We start from the raw sequence: 17,963 nt of genomic DNA on the forward strand, positions 1-17,963 counted from the left end.
TCGTTAACACTCTAGAGGCCACATTTATGACTGTCATTAAAAAAAAACATAGTCAGGATGTTTATCTTGATGATCTTTAGGCTAAGTTTGAATCTGGGTCATGTAGGGTAAAAAAACTAGGTTACTAGGCCAGATCAAAGGAAAATCTTGTAAACAGTCTAGAGACCACATTTTAAGATTGGAAGTCATAAGAATTGGTCAGAATGTTTTTCTTGATGAAGTCTAGATAAAATTTAAATATGGGTTATCTAGAATCAAAAACTAGGTCACCCGGTCAAATCAAAGAAAAACTGTGTGTGTGCAAATAAAGGCTGCATTTTTCAACAGATATTCATGAAATATAATCAAAGTTATCTTCTTGATGAAATCTAGGTCAGAGGCTGCATTTTTCACCGGATGTGCTTGAAACTTGGTCAGAATGTTTGTCTATATAAAATCTTGAATGAGTTTTTATCAGGGTTACATGGGGTCAAAAATTAGGTCCCACAGTCAAAGCAAAGAAAAACTTGTTTACACTCTTGGGGCCACATTTTATATTCAATCTTCATAAAACTTGGTCAGAATGTTTGGTATCAGGAAGTATTTTATGATTTCGGATCTGGGTCATGTAGATTCAAAAACTAGGTCACTTGGTAAAATCAAAGGAAAAGCTTGTTTGCACTCTAGAGGCCACTTTTCTGCTTTAATCTTCACAAAACTTTGTCAGAATGTTTGTTTTCATTATATCATGGACGGGTTCTATTTTGTGTCATGTTGGGTCAAAAACTTGATCACTTGGTCAAATCAAAGAAAATGCTTGTTTACACTAAGGCCACATTTTTAGTCCAATCTTATTGAAAATTAGTCAGATTATTTGTCTCCATGAAATTTCAAACCGGTTAAAGATTGGGTCCAGTTAGGTAAAAAACTAGGTCACTAGGTCAAATCAAAGAAACTGCTTGTTTGCACTCCAGAGGCCACATTTTTGCTCCAATCTTCATGAAACTTGGTCAGAATGTTTATCTCCTTAAAAACTCGTACGAGTTTGAAACTGTTTATTTAACACTTGTTTATCATCATGATTTCCATCTGTAGGCAAGAGTACAATACTCTGTCAACTATTTTGGCTAAATTATGGGCCTTTTTGGACTTGGAAATCAGTGAAGTTTTTCGTACCAGTCTATATTATGCCTAACCTGTTTGTCATATGGCTTTGAAACTTTGACCACTTGTTTACCTTCATTGTCTACTTACCTAGGGCAAGGTCTTGAGCTCAGTTATGGCCTTTTTCTGGACATAGAAATTAGTTAGGTTTTGCATACCATTCGATATTTTGTCTATCAACTGTTTGATATATGGCTTTGACACTTTGAACACTTGCTTACCAACATGGTCACACATTACATTATAGTGCTAAACTTATCCAAATCCACAAAATTAATGCTGGTATATTGTCTTATCAGTTCCTGTTCTTTTGTCTGAAAATCTCAGGTAATATTTTGACCCTGTACTATCATTGCTTGGAAAAGTCGAGCACGCTGTTAACAGACAGCTCTTGTTTTTCTTTTGTCTGAAAATTTTTGGTAATTTTCCATCAATTCTTTGAATAGTCGAGCATGCTGTCAACATTCAGCTCTTGTTAGCTGTGATATCATTTATAACTCCTCTGATTTTTAGCTCATCTGATTTTTTGGAGAAAAAAAAATGATGAGTTATTGTCATCACTTGATCGGCGTCGGCGTTGCCTGGTTAAGTTTTATGTTTAGGTCAGCTTTTCTCCTAAACTATCAAAGCTATTGCTTTGACACTTGCAACACTTATTCACCATCATAAGTTGACCCTGTACAGCAAGAAACTTAACTCCATCCTGCTTTTTGCAAGATTTATGGCCCCTTTTGTACTTAGAAAATATCAGATTTCTTGGTTAAGTTTTATGTTTAGGTCAGCTTTTCTCCTAAACTATCAAAGCTATTGCTTTGAAACTTGGAACACTTGTTCGCCATCATAAGCTGACCCTGTACATCAAGAAACATAATTCCATCCTGCTTTTTGCAAGAATTATTGCCCCTTTTGGACTTAGAAAATCGGTTTTTCTGGTTAAGTTTCATGTTTATGTCAGCTTTTCTTCTAAACTATCAAAGTTATTGCTTTGAAACTTGCAACACTTGTTCACCATCATAAGCTGACCCTATACAGCAAGAAACATAACTCCATCCTGCTTTTTGCAAGATTTATGGCCCCTTTTGGACTTAGAAAATATCAGATTTTTTGGTTAAGTTTTATGTTTAGGTCAACTTTTTCTCTTAAACTATCAAAGCTATTGCTTTGAAACTTGCAACACTTGTTCACCATCATAAGCTGACCCTGTACAGCAAAAAACATAACTCCATCCTGCTTTTTGCAATAATTACTGCCCCTTTTGGACTTAGAAAATCAGTTTTCTTGGTTGAGTATTATGTTTGTCAGCTTTTCTCATAAAATATCAAAGCTATTGCTTTAAAACTTGCAACAGTTTTTCACCATCATAAGCGGACACTGTACATCAAGAAACATAACTCTATCCTGCTTTTTGCAAGAATAATGTCCCTTTTTAGACTTAGAAAATTATGGGTAGGACAATATTTCTATTATACAAAAAAATCAGATGAGCGTCAGCACCCACAAGGCGGTGGTGCTCTTGTTTAATAAAATCTACAAGGTACATGTATTGTCTACACTTGGTTGTTGGCATTGGTTAAAGTTTTGTTTAGGCCCACCTTTTTTCAAAAACTATAACAGCTACAGCTTTGAAGGTTTGCACACTTGTTTATCAACATTAGTTGACTGTGTGTACCAAGAACCATAATTCTGATATGCATTTTGCTGTAAGAATTATGACCCTTTTTAGCTCGACTATTCATAGAATAGTAGAGCTATTGGACTTGCCCATGCGTCCGCGTCCCGATTTGGTTAAGTTTTTGTATGTAAGCTGGTATCTCAGCAACCACTTGTGGGAATGGATTGAAACTTCACACACTTATTCACTGTGATGAACTGACTTACATTGCACAGGTTCCATAACTCTATTTTGCTTTTTTACAAAATTATGCCCCTTTTTCGTCTTAGAAATTTTTGGTTAAGGTTTTGTATGTAAGCTGGTATCTCAATAACCACTAATGGGAATGGATTGAAACTTCACACACTTATTAACTGTGATAAACTGACTTACATTGCACAGGTTCCATAACTCTATTTAGTACTCACTAATGGGAATGGATTGAAACTTCACACACATGTTCACTGTCATGATCTGACATGCACAAAATAGGTCCCATAACTCTATTTTGCTTTTTTACAAAATTATGCCCCTTTTTCAACATAGAAATTTTTGGTTAAGTTTTTGTATGTAAGCTGGTATCTCAGTATCCACTAATAGGAAAGGATTGAAACTTCACACACTTGTTCACTGTCATGATATGACATGCAGTGCAAAGGGTCAATAACTCAACTTTGCACTTTACAAAATTATGTCCCTTTTTCAACTTAGGAGTTTTTGGTTAAATTCTTATATGTAAGCTGGTATCTCAGTACCCACTTATGGGAATGGATTGAAACTTCTCACGCTTGTCCACTGTCATGAGCTGATAAGCACTATGCAGGTTCCATAACCCTACTTTGCTTTTTTTTACTAAATTATGCCCCTTTTTTGACTTCCTTATTCATTCATTCGACAAGGCTGTTGAATAGTCGAGCGTTGCTGTCCTCTGACAGCTCTTGTTGTACTTAGAAAACTTTACTACATGCATAAATCTTTTCTTACAGATTGTCCAGCACTTGCAGACGAGCGATGGCACCCATAGGCGGTGTGCAGAATCTATGAGTCAGCCTTGTCATCTCAAAGTAAAGGTCACAAATCAAGGTAAAAGGTTTGAGCCTTCCATTTTGTGTCCGCTCTGTATCTCCTAAACCCCTTGAAGGATAATCATGAAACTTTGATCAAATGATCACCTCATCAAGACGATGTGCAGAACCTATAAGTTAACCATGTTGACTCAAGGTCAAGGTCACAACTCAAGGTCAAAGGTTTTAACCTTCCATTTCCTGTCAGCTGTGTATCTCCTAAACCCTTTGAAGGATAATCCTGAAACTTGATCACCTGCAGAATCTATGAGTCGGCCATGTCATTTCAAAGTCAAGGTCACAGCTCAAGGACAAAGGTTTGAGCCTTCCATTTTCTGTTCGCTGTGTATCTCCTAAACCCCTTGAAGGATAATCATGAAACTTGGATCAAATGATCACCTCATCAAGACATTGTGCAGAACTCATGAGTCAGCCATGTTGGCTCAAGGTCAAAGGTTTGAGCCTCCTGTTTTGTGTCCGCTCTGTATATTCTAAACCTCTTGAAGGATAATCATGAAACTTGGACCAAATGATCACCTCATCAAGACGATATGCAGAACCCAAGAGTCGGCTCAAGGTCAAGGTCACAGTTCAAGGGCAAAGGTTTGAGCCTTCCTTTTCATGTCTGTTCTGTATCTCCTAAACCCCTTGAAGGATAATCATGAAACTTGGATCAAATAATCACCTCATCAATGTGCTTAACCCATGAGTCAGCCATGTCGGCTCAAGGTCAAGGTCACAATTTAAGGTCAAAAGTTTGAGCCTTCCATTTTATGCCCACTCTGTATCTCCCTAAACTCGTTGAAGGATAATCATGAAACTTGGATCAAATGATCACCTCATCAAGACGATATGCAGAACCTATGAATCAGCCATGGTGGCTCAAGGTCAAGGTCACAACCCAAGGTCAAAGTTTTGAGCCACTATTTATAACAGCAGCGTGAGATATAGCTGTCTTTCAGACTGCCTTGTTATACACCTGTTTTGGAAAAAAGGATATAAGTGATGTCACTTGAGTCTGTCCATCTATCATATATCATGTTCGGAGCGTAACTTAATAACCATTCAAGGTATTAACTTTAAAGAGCACATGAACCATTACATTATACTTGTTTTAAAACAATATTTTGGACATATTTTATAAACTGTTTTAACACATACTACCATTCAGGCTCGTTCTTGGCAGATTGTGAAGAATCAGTTGGGTGTCTTTTTAGCTCTGGGTGTCTTTTGAGCTATTGTGACCGCTTGATGTCCGTCGTGCCTCAACAATTTATAAAAAATCCTCTTCTTGAAAACCACTGAGCAGAATTACACCAAACTTCACAGGAATGATCCTTGGGTGGCCCCCTTTCAAAATTGTTCAAAGAATTGAATTCCATGCAGAACTTGCCATGGCAACCGAAAGGAAAAACTTTAAAAATCTTCTTGTCCAAAACCGCAGGGCCTAGGGCTTTGATATCTGGTGTGTAGCATCATCTAGTGGTCCTCAACCAAAATTGTTCAAATTGTACCCCTTGGGTGAAAAGAGGCCCTGCCATGGGGCTCCCAAGTTTGATATAGACTTACTTATATAGGAAAAAGCTTTAAAAATCTTCTTGTCTGAAACCATATGACCTAGGCTTTTGATATTTGATATGATGCATTGTCTAGTAGTCCTCTACCAAAATTATTCAAATTATGCCCCTCGGCTTAAAAGAGGCCCCGCCCTGGGGTCACTTAGTTATTATGTGCGTTATAAAGGAAAAAATACTTAAAAAATCATTTGATCTTATTTTCAAGACTGTTTATAATACATAAAATTACCTGATGACCCCAAACAATATGGTGTCACTTGACTGTGACTTGACCTAATGACCTACTTTCTTGTTTTTAGCTCACATGAGCCAAAGGCTCAGGGTGAGCTATTGTGATCACTCGGCGTCCATCCGTAAACTTTTACTTTAAACAACATCTCCTCATAAACTGCTAGGCCAATTTCATTCAAACTTCACAGGAATGTGTCTTGGGTGAAGCTCTACAAAAATTATTCAAAGAATTGAATTCCATGCAGAACTCTGGTTGCCATGGCAACCAAAAGGAAAGACTTTAAAAATCTTCTCAAAAATCAGAAGCCCTAGAGCTTAGATATTTGGTGTGAAGCATTGCCTAGTAGACCTCTACCAAATTTGTTCAAATCATGATCCTGGGGTCAAAATTGACCCCGCCCGAGGGGTCATATGATTTTACATAAGAAAATCTTTAAAAATCTTCTTCTCAATAACCAGAAGACATAGAGCTTAGATATTTGACATGTAGCATTGACTAGTGGACCCCTACTAAAATTATCCAAATCATGACCCTGGGGTCAAAAATCGACCCCACTCCAGGGGTCACTTGATTTTACATAGATTTCTATAGGAAAGTCTTCAAATTTTTTTAAAAAAATAAATCAGAAGGCGTAGAGCTTAGATATTTGACATGTAGCATTGCCTAGTGGACCTGTACAAAATTTGTTCAAATCATGACCCCCCGGAGTCAAAATTGACACCGCCCCAGGGGTCACTTTATTTTACATAAGGAAATCTTCAAAAAAATTCTAAAAATAAACCAGAAGGCCTGGAGCTTAGATATTTAACATGTAGCATGACCCCCGGGGTAAAATCTTCCCCCCCCCCCCACCCCCAGGTCAAATTGACCTAGCCCCGGGGGTTACTTGATTGTACATAGGGAAATCTTCATAAATTTGCTAAAAATAAACCAGAAGGCCTAGATCTTAGATATTTGATATGTAACATTGCCTAGTAGACTTCTACAAACTTTGTTCAAATCATGACCTCCGGGGTAAAATTGGCCCCACCCAGGGGTTACTTGATTGTACATCGGAAAATCTTCCAAAAAATTCTAAAAATCATCAGTTTGACATTTGAAACATGTAGCTCATATTACTCAGGTGAGTGATCCAGGGACATCAGGACCCTCTTGTTTAAAATACAGCCTTGAAATTCTGATGACATACACAGTTTTGCACACAAATTGTAAAACTGAATTTCATTGACTAGGAATGTGACCTACTGACTTTCTTAATATTTTATCATCAGTTTGACATTTGAGACATGTAGCTCATTTAACTCAGGTGAGCGATCCAGGGTCATCATGACCCTCTTGTTCCTGTATGTCTTTACTAACAATAACTTATAAACATCAGAAAAAATAGATAATTAGAATAGAAAAATCTGCTGTGTTTGTTTATAGATAGTTCAATACTGATCCAATATTGGACAGGGTGATAGCTGAGATCAAAGTGATAAATTATGCATGTTACTTTCATGAAATAACAGGCAATTATAATGAATTATAAAATGGACAAAGATCTTCAGTTTTGTTAGTATTTCTGTTATAGTATGGGGATATAATTAAAAGTGTAATTTACAAAAACTAGAAGATTATTTTATTCACTGTGTGTTTGTTCTTTTCGTTTTTGTAGAAACTCACCAGAAGCCAAGATCATGGTCTAAAGACAACTCCCACAAGACTTCTGTCAATACTGATTGTTGATTCTGTAAAATCAAATCCCAATAGATAACCAAATTCCTATAAATGCTTAAAATAAAATTCAAAATTTCCAAATTCATGGCCTTGCAAAATAAGTTTTGCTAAATCCTCTAAATTTCAAGGCCATAAAATGAAAGACATTTGTTCACAATTCAGGTGAGTTTTAAGTATTGACAGATGGTCCAGCATCCATCATGCAGGTCAACGTTTTTACCTGGACTGTACGAAATTTGTGGAGAGCTACCCTGTATCCTACTCAACCCAACGTCTTCCGAGTCCACACCTTTATCCTTGTTATTACTTAATGGATTCGCTTCAGACTTAAGATAGTTATTCCTCATCATCCCTGACATCACATGACAAAATCTTGCACCACTTTTTCCTGAATTACTTGTCTTTTTGTGCCCCCCTCCCCCATGAGTTGTGGGGGCATATAGATTTGTTCTTGTCCGTCCGAAGTTCGTGACGCGCATATCTCAAAAAGTATTTGATATAAATTGATGAAACCTTGCATAAGTCTTTATCATGATATGAACTTCCGCCCCTCCTATTTTTCGTCTGGCTCCGCCCCCTATTTTATTTAGTTATGGCCCCTGAAATAGTCAAAAATGCACATTTTCACATTGTGACACGCCTAGCTTAAAAAGTGTTTGATATAGATCCATGAAACCTTGCATGAGTCTTAATCATTGTAATTATGATCTTGCGCACATCCTATTTTTCATTTGGGTCCGCCCCCTATTTTTAGCTCACCTGTCACGAAGTTACAAGGTGAGCTATTGTGACCGCTTGATGTCTGTTATGCGTCGTCCGTCAACAATTTCTAAAAAAATCTTCTTGAAAACCACTGGGCAGAATTACACCAAACTCACAAGAATGATCCTTGGGTGGCACTCTTTCAAAATTGTTCAAAGAATTGAATTCTATGCAGAACTCAGGTTGCCATGGCAACCAAACGGAAAAACTTTAAAAATCTTGTCCAAAAGCACAGGGCCTAGAGCTTTGATATCTGGTGTGTAGCATCATCTAGTGGTCCTCTACCAAAATTGTTCAAATTATCCCTCTAGGGTCAAATATGGCCCCACCCCGGGGGTTATATGGTTTATATAGACTTAAATAGGGAAAACTTTGAAAATCTTCTTGTACAAAACCACAGGGCTTAGGGCTTTGATATCTGGTGTGTAGCATCATCCATTAGTTCTCTACCAAAATTATTCAAATTATCCCCCTAGGGTCAAATATGGCCCCACCCCGGGGATCACATGGTTTATATAGACTTATATAGGGAAAACTTTGAAAATCTTCTTGTACAAAACCACATGGCCTAGGGCTTTGATATTTGGTATGTAGCATCATCAGGTGATCCTCTACCAAGTTTATTCAAATTATCCCCCTAGGGTCAAATATGGCCCCGCCCCGGGGGTCCCAAGTTTTACATAGACTTATATAGGAAAAAAAGTTTAAAAATCTTCTTGTCTGAAACCACAACACTTAGACCTTTGATATTTGGTTTGATGCATTGTCTTAAGGTCCTCAACCAAAATTGTTCAAATTGTACCGCTTGGGAGGAAAGAGGCCCTGCCCTGGGGGTCCGAAGTTTTATTAGCTCTCCTGTCACGTAGTATAAGATCTTGGTTCCTTTCTTGAACTGGCCAGATCCCATTATGGGTTCCAGAGTTATGTCCCCTGAAAGGGCCAAAATTAGCTATTTTGACCTTGTCTGCGCTATAGCAGCTTTATTTATGATTTGATTTTTACCAAACTTGCACACAACTTGTATCACTATAAGATTTTGGTTCCTTTCTTGAACTGGCCAGATTCCATTATGGGTTCCAGAGTGATGGCCCCTGAAAGGGCCAGAATTAGCTATTTTGACCTTGTCTGCACCATAGCAGCTTCATTTATGATTTGAATTTAATCAAACTTGCACAAAACTTGTGTCACCACAAGATCTTAGTTACTTTCTTGAACTGGCCAGATTCCATTATGGGTTCCAGAGTTATGGCCCCTGATAGGGCCAGAATTAACTATTTTGACCTTGTCTGCACAATAGCAGCTTTATTTATGATTTTATTTCAACCAGACTTGCATACAACTTGTATCACTATTAGATCTCAATTCCTTTTCATACGCCCTCAGGGACGTATTATGTTATCGCCTTGGTGTCCGTCCGTCTGTCTGTCTGTCTGTTGTCTGTCTGTCTGTCTGTTGGTTAACAATTTCCCTTCTGCTCTGTAACTCTTGAACCCATTGAAGGATTTCAAAGAAACCTGACACAAATGTTCACCTCATCAAAACGTCATGCAGAGCTCATGTTTCGGATGACTCACTTCAAGGTCAATGTCACACTTAGGGGTCAAAGGTCATATGACTTTGTTTTGTGTGTATATTGCTCTGCATTTGCATTGCATTGCAGTGCTCTTGTTTTTATTTGGCAGATCCTTCTTTTTTCACTTAATTTTTTTTAAGTACTTCCCTTTATGTTACTATAAATAGCTTATGTAGCAACTGTTTGTACCCCCCGACAACAAAGTTGTAAGGAGGGGGTATACTGGTTTCAGGTTGTCTGTCTGTCTGTCCGTCTGTCTGTCTGGCGGTCTGTCCGTAGACGCAGTCTTGTGCGCACCATCTCTCCTTATCCCCTGGACAGAATTTAATGAAACTTCACACAAGTGATCAGTACCAACAGTAGTTGTGCATGGGGCATGTAAGGTTCTTTTAGAAAATTTTTTTGCAGAGTTATGGGACTTTGTTTTTTTTGTTACTATACTATATACATAGACACAATCTTGTGCGCACTATCTCTCCTCATCCCCATGACACAGTTTAATGAAACTTCACACAAGTGATCAGTAACAATAGTAGTTGTGCATGGGGCATGTTAGGTTCTTTCAGAAAAAAAATTTGCAGAGCTATGGGACTTTTGTTTTTTTTTTGTTACTATACTATATACATAGACACAATCTTGTGCGCACCATCTCTCCTCATCCCCTTGACACAATTGAATGAAACTTCACACAAGTGATCAGTAACAACAGTAGTTGTGCATAGGGCATGTTAGGTTCTTTCAGAAAAAAAATTTGCAGAGTTATGGGACTTTGTTTTTTTGTTACTATACTATATACATAGACACAATCTTGTGCGCACCATCTCTCCTCATCCCCTTGACACAATTTAATGAAACTTCACACAAGTGATCAGTAACAACAGTAGTTGTGCATGGGGCATGTTAGGTTCTTTCAGCGACAAAAATTGCAGAGTTATGGGACTTTGTTTCTTGTTTACATACTATGTACATACAGTCTGCATATGCAATCTTGTGCGTGCCTAATCTACCAAACCCTTGCACACATTTTAATGAAACTTCACACAAGTGATCAGTACCAACCCTTGTTGTGCATGGTGCATGTTACATTCTTTTAGATAATATTCTGCATAGTTATGGGACTTTGTTTTTTGTTACTATACTGTATACATACAGTCCACACAATTATGCAGTCTTGTGTGCGTCAAATTGCAATGTACTGTGTCAGTGCATGCGGGGGGTACATTCATCACCTTTAGTGATAGCTCTAGTTTATTATTGGCCGTAGGTAAAAACCGAGACCACTTTTCTGTGGTACAACATGGGTGGTACCTCCAATTTTTAGGTGTATTTTGACAATATCTGTACCTTTAAGAAAATTTCAACTATATTTTCTCATGATTCTTTTGATTGATCTTGATTATGAATTTTTGACCTTCTTGTCCTTAAGTGCAATGATAACAGGTGAGCGATATAGGGCCATTATGGCCCACTTGTATAGACTTATATAGGAAAAAGCTTTAAAAATCTTTTTGTCTGAAACCATACGACCTAGGCTTTTGATATTTGGTATGATGCATTGTCTTGTAGTCCTCTACCAAAATTGTTCAAATTATGCCCCTGGGTTTAAAAGAGGCCCCGCCCTCTGGTCACTTAGTTATTATGTTATATAGGAAAAATACTTAAAAAATCATCTGATCCTATTTTCAAGACTGTTTAATTAAAATTACCTGATGAACCCAAGTAATATGAGGTCACTTGACTGTGACCTTGACCTACTGACCTACTTTCTTGTTTTTAAGATACAGCCTTGAAATTTTGATTACATACACAGTTTTGTACACAAATCATAAAACTGAATTTCATTGACCATGAATGTGACCTACTGACATTCTTAATATTTTGTCATCAGTTTGACATTTGAAACATGTAGTTCATATTACTCAGGTGAGCGATCCAGGGTCATCATGACGCTCTTGTCAGAGTGATGGCCCCTGAAATGGTCAAAATTGCACATACAGGTCAAGTTTGAATTTGGGGTAAAAGGTCAAGGTCACAGTGACCCTGAACAGTTAAACGGTTTCCGGATGGTAAGTTGAGAAAGCTTGGGCCTATGATCATATATTTTGGTACACAGGTGTATCATCATAAAATACAGGTCAAGTTCGACTTTGGGGTCTGTAGATCAAAGGTCAAGGTCACAGTGACTCGGAACAGTGAAATGGTTTCCGGATGATAACTTGAGAAAGCTTGGGCCTAGGATAATAATTTTTGGTACACATATGTAACATCATGAAGTACAGGTCATCTTCAGCTTTGAGGTCTGTAGGTCAAAGGTCAAGGTCACAGTGACTCGGAACAGTAAACGGTTTCCAAATGATAACTTGAGAACGCTTGGGTCTAGGATCTTAAATTTTTGTACACAGGTGTAACATGATTAAATACAGGTCATGTTCGCATTTGAGGTCTGTAGGTCAAAGGTCAAGGTCACAATAACACGTAACAGTTAAACGGTTTCCAGATGATAACTTGAGAACGTTTGGGTCTAGGACCATGAAAATTGATAGCGAGGTTGGTTATGATCAGCAGATGTTCCCTAATGACTTTGAGGTCAGCAGGTCACAGGTCAAGGTCACAATGACCCGGGACACTTAAACGGTTTTTGGACAATAACTTCACAACGCTTTGGACTAGGATTACAAAATTTAATAGGGAGGTTGATCATGACCAGCAGATGACCTGTAATTATTTTGGGTTCCAAAGGTCAAAGGTCATTTAAATCTTTTACTGACAATAACTTGAGAACGCTTGGGCTGAGGATCATGAAACTTTATAGGGAGGTTGATCATGACCAGCGGATGAGGTCAGTAGGTCAAACTAGTTCAGCTTTGATATTGGCTTAGTTCTGTGACAAGGCCATATTGTGGGGGTATAATTCGTCACTCCTGTGACAACTCTAGTTTAACCAGATGCATTGGAACAGCATGCAGTATGTGCTGTGAAAAATGTCTGCAGGCAGTGGTTGTTGGTAACTCTTCAGCTTTTTTTAATGATTTCATCAGTAATTGCCAGTTATTGCCCTTTAGTTATTCCTTAATTGCTACTTTGACACAGTGTATACTTGGCAGCTGGTATCAATTCAGCAAATTTGCTACTTGTACTCATTCTTGTGAGAAATATTGTGTTATAGTATGAATAAAATATTGAAGATCAGTTTTGTTTTATTTGGTTTTCATTTTGAACCTTTGTATTTGAATCTTTCTTTTGAATTTGCTTTTTCTGGGACTCTTTATGATTTTGCGTTTCATGAAATCTTTCTTTTTTTCTTTCTTGAATCAGTGTGTCACTTTAAACTCTTTTTAAAGTCTATGGTTCCATTTGAAATATTTCTTTTCATTTGAATTCTGTTGTCAGTTTGATATCTGGGGTTTGTTCTAAATTTAAATTTTTCGGATCTTTAAGAGTTTTTCTTTTGAGTTAGAATTTTTTGTCCCTTTTAAAAAATCCCGAATTTTGAATCTGGGTTCCTTTAAAGGCTTTGTTTTCATTAAAAATGAATTTTTAACTTATTTTAAAATATTTTCTCTCATTCTGTTCCTTTAAAAAAATTTTTTTAAATATTTTGTTCAGCTTCCTTGCTTGGCTTCATTAAAAAGCTTTCCTTTAAATACTAAGTTTCATTTAAAACTTTAAATTGGATATTTAATTTACTTTAAATTCTTTGGTTTAATTGTCTTTTTATTCCAATTCTTTGATCCACTAAAATCTTTATTTAGAATTTTAGATAATTCTTTTAATTTTAATTTTTGTGTCCCTTTAAAATATTTGGTTTAATTTTTAAAACATTTCTTTTAAAATTTGAGTCATTGGTTTACTTCGTAATCTTTGGTTTCTTTATAGTCTTTCTTTTGAATTATAATCTTTGTGTCCTTTTAAAATCTTTGGTTTCATTTAGTCTTTCTTTTGAATTAAGGTCTTTGACTTACTTTAAAATCTTTCTGTTGATTTTGAATCTTTGTGTCCCTTTCAAATCTTGTTTCCTTTTAAATATATCTTTTATTATTGAGTCTTTGAGATACTTTAAAATCTTTGGTTTCATTTAAAATCTTGTCTGAATTTTGGGTCTTTAACTTACTTTAAATTCCTTGGTTTCTTTAATGTCTTTCTCTTAATTTTGCATCTTTGTGTCCCTTTCGAACCTTTATTTCATGTTAGTCTTTCTTTTAATTTTGAGTCTTTGGCTTGTTTTAAAATCCTTGGTTTCATTTAAAGTCTTTTTCTTTGAATTTGAATCTTTGTGTCCTTTTTAAAATCTTTCGTTTGATTTAAAGTGTTTCTTTATCTGTCACTTTATTTTAAATATTATAATGTTGTCTTTTGCTTACTTTAAAATCTTTGCATTCTTTTAAAGGCTGTCTTTTTAATTAGAATCTTTGTGTCCCTTTCAAAACTTTGGTTTCATTTTATATATTTCTTTTAATTTTGAGTCTTTGACTTACTTTACAATCTTTGGTTTCATTTAAAGTCTTTCTTTAGAGTTTGAATCTTTGTATCTCTTTCAAATCTGTGGCTTCATTTTAAGTATTTCTTTTAATTTTGAGTCTTTTGCTTACATTAAAATCTTTGGTTTCATTTAAAGTCTTTCTTTTAATTACAATCTTTGTGGCCCTTTCAAATCTTTGGTTTTATTTAAAAAAAATCTGTAAATTTTGAGTCTTTGGTCTACTTTGGGTTTATTTAAATTCTTCCTTTTGATTTTGAATGTTTGTGTCCCTTTCAAATCTTTGGTTTTATTTTTAATATTTCTTTTAATTTTGAGTTTGTGGTCTACTTAAAAATCTTTGCGTTCATTCAAAGTCTTTGTTTTGAATTAGAATCTTTGTGTCCCATTCAAGTCTTTGGCTTCATTTTAAATATTTCCTTTAATTTTGAATCTTTCGTTTACTTTAAGATCTTTGGGTTTATTTGAAGTCTTTCTTTCTTGAATCTTTGTGCACATTTCAAATCTTTGGTTTCATTTTAAATATTTCTTTTAATTTTGAGTCTTCGGTCTACTTTAAAATCTTTGGTTTCATTTTAAGTCTTTCTTTTGAATTAGAATCTTTGTGTCCATTTCAAATCTTTGGCTTCATTTTAACTATTTCTTTTAATTTTGAGTCTTTTCCTTACTTTATAATCTTTGCTTTCATTTAAAGTCTTTCTTTTGAATTAGAATCTTTGAGTCCCTTTCAAATCTTTGGTTTCATTTTAACTATTTCTTTTAATTTTGAGTCTTTGGTCTACTTTATAATCTTTGGGTTCATTTAAAGTCTTTCTTTTGAATTAGAATCTTTGTGTCCCTTTCAAATCTTTGGTTTCATTTTAAATATTTCTTTTAATTTTGAGTCTTTGGTCTACTTTAAAATCTTTGGGTTCATTTAGTCTTTCTTTTGAATTAGAAACTTTGTGTCCATTTCAAACCTTTGGCTTCATTTTAACTATTTCGTTTAGTTTTGAGTCTTTCCCTTACTTTATAATCTTTGCTTTCATTTAAAGTCTTTCTTTTGATTCAAATCTTTGGTTTCGTTTTAACTATTTCTTTTAGTTTTGAGTCTTTCGCTTACTTTATAATCTTTGCTTTCATTTAAAGTCTTTCTTTTGAATTAGAATCTTTGAGTCCCTTTCAAATCTTTGGTTTCATTTTAACTATTTCTTTTAATTTTGAGTCTTCGGTCTACTTTAAAATCTTTGGGTTCATTTTAAGTCTTTCTTTTGAATTAGAGAAGCAATTCAAATATCAAAACATGAACATGTCCATCTTATAACTTCGAGAATTCGATATCTACAACGCTGAAACGCAAAACCGAATGTGACGTAGACATAGAACTGATGCATGCACATATAGAAACCCACTTACCTGATAAAAAAAACAAGCGAACACTCGATGATTTCAGAAAATATCGCCATTTAAGTTTGCAACCATTCTGCTCGCTTGAACCAAGTGTGCAACCACATCACGTCCTGCCCCTTGCTAATGAGATTTTTAAAATATAAGGGCCATTAGGGTGGTAACTTTTCAGTGATGCTGAATATATATCTTCTTGTCAGAAACTGCAAGCCCAATTTTAAAGTGATTTCACACAAATATACCTGGGTATTGTTCAAACTATTTTAAAAACATGGTTGTCAGGGAGGATTGGTTAGTTTTTATAGCTCACCTGAGCACAAAGTGCGCATGGTGAGATATTGTGATCATGCTGTATCTGTCGTCTGCGTCAAGTCGTCCATCGTCAACAATTATGTTTAAACGACATCTCGTCCAAAACCACTTGATGGATTTTGATGAAATTTGGCCTGGATGTTGCTTGGGTGGTCCTCCTACCAAAGTTGTCCAAACAGTTCTGCTTGGTTGCACATACGGGCTGCCAGGGCTAAAAATATAAAAAAAACTTCAAATGACATCTCCTAAACTGATGGTCTGATTTTGAAATAATTTCAAATAAATGGTCCTTATGTCACCCTCTACCAAGATTGTTCAAATTAAACCAATTCGTCCAAAAACATGGACGCTGGAGGGGGTGGTCACTTTTCCCTATATGTATATAATAGAAACTTTAAAAATCTTCTTGTATGAAAGTTGCCCGATTTTAGAATAATTTTACACAAATGGTCCTTATATGGTCCTCTACCAGGATTGTTCAAATTATTTTGATTTGTCAAGAAACATGGCCGCCAGAGGGTGTGGTCACTTTTCCCTATATATATATAGTGGAAACTTTAAAAATCTTCTTGTTTGAAACTGCAGGCCTGATTTTAAAATAATTTTACACAAATGGTTCTTGTGTAATCCTCTACCAAGATTGTTCAAATTATTTCGATTTGTCAAAAAACATGGCTGCCAGGGGGCGTGGTACTAGGTTCAAAAGTGTGTGTGACCTGTATATAATATAGGCTAACAAAGAAGAGACCTAACTGTGTATTTATACAAATACCCTTGAAGCCTTGTACTCAGGTGAGCGCCTTAGGGTCAATGACCCTCTTGTTTCCTGTATGTAAATGAGAAGAATTGTGGTGACCCTCTACAAAGACTTTTCAAATTAGACCTAATGAGATTTGTAAAAAGCATTGTTGCCAGATGAAGTTGTCTCTTTCCTTTTATGTAGGCAGTAGAAAAGTCAAAAATCTTCCCAGAAACTGTCAGCCTGATGTAGAAATTATTTTACTTCAATGTAGGTGATCCTTAATTATGATTGTTTGATTTTTATGATTCGTTAAATAAAATGGTAGCTAGAGCTGCAATATAAAAATCATATTGAAGTCCAATTTTAAGATAATTCTATAAAATGTTCCTTCGGTATCTAAACCAACTCGATTTGTCAAAAAAGCAAGACTGCCTCTGAATATGCATGCCAGTTTTCACAATATTTTGGCAGACATTTTCTTAGATGACTCTTACTGTTGTATATGTGAAACTCAGGTGAGCGACCTAAGTCCATCATGGCCCTCTTGTTTATCTCTGTTCCTGGAAAAAGCATGAATAATTACTGCAGATGAATTTGGGTATAGTGGTCTGTAAATTTGAAATGGTCAAATGAAGAAATACCCTGTGGAAATTTGTCAACAAACAACATTTTTTTTTTTTTTTAAGAAAAGGGAAATATATATATATAATTGATAACGAAACTGATGAGAAAATAAGTCTCTGCTGCCTATACATATGCATTAATGTATGGACAGATTTAAGAAATATGAAAAAAAAATCAAAGAAAACTATTTGAGGACTGTTAGAGTGCATACTGTGTTATTCTTTTTTGCAGTTTACATAGATTTTTTTTATGGATTTAACATCACACCGACAAAATTAAAGGTCATAATTATGGTGACTTTCCAGCTTTGATGGTGGAGTAAGACCCCAGGTGCCCCTCTTTGCATTATTTCATCACAAGCAGGTTCCTGGGTAGAACCAACAGCCTTCTGTAAGCCAGCTGGATGGTTTCCTCACATGAAGAATTCAACGCCCAGATTAAGGCTCGAACCCACATCTGTTTACATAGATAGGATACTTTTCCATTGCAGTGAAATACCTGGGATCAGATTAAGGTTGGCAGACCGTGTTCACTTATTGATATTTACTTTCTTTAATCAAGTTATTTCCCTTGAGTGTGGAATGTGACACAATGGAGACACAAGGGTTAAATTGTTCAGAAAATGCAAGTATTATTGCAGCAGGGAACTGGAATCAGATCAGAAATTTTACATTTATTTGCACCCAAAAGTGCATAAGATG

At 35.8% G+C, this 17,963-nt stretch overlaps 1 long non-coding RNA gene across 1 annotated transcript in view; it reads left to right on the top strand.

The window, feature by feature from the left end:
• Window positions 1-3,991, top strand: part of LOC123562774 (uncharacterized) — a 62,083-nt gene extending 58,092 nt beyond the window's left edge. Inside the window, exon 7 of the long non-coding RNA XR_008369831.1 lies at window positions 3,781-3,991. This is a non-coding gene — a long non-coding RNA (uncharacterized LOC123562774). The remainder of the gene's footprint in view (window positions 1-3,780) is intronic.
• Window positions 3,992-17,963: the final 13,972 nt, after the last annotated feature.

This window comes from Mercenaria mercenaria, chromosome 2 (assembly GCF_021730395.1).
Source record: "Mercenaria mercenaria strain notata chromosome 2, MADL_Memer_1, whole genome shotgun sequence".
Lineage (NCBI taxonomy): Eukaryota > Metazoa > Mollusca > Bivalvia > Venerida > Veneridae > Mercenaria > Mercenaria mercenaria.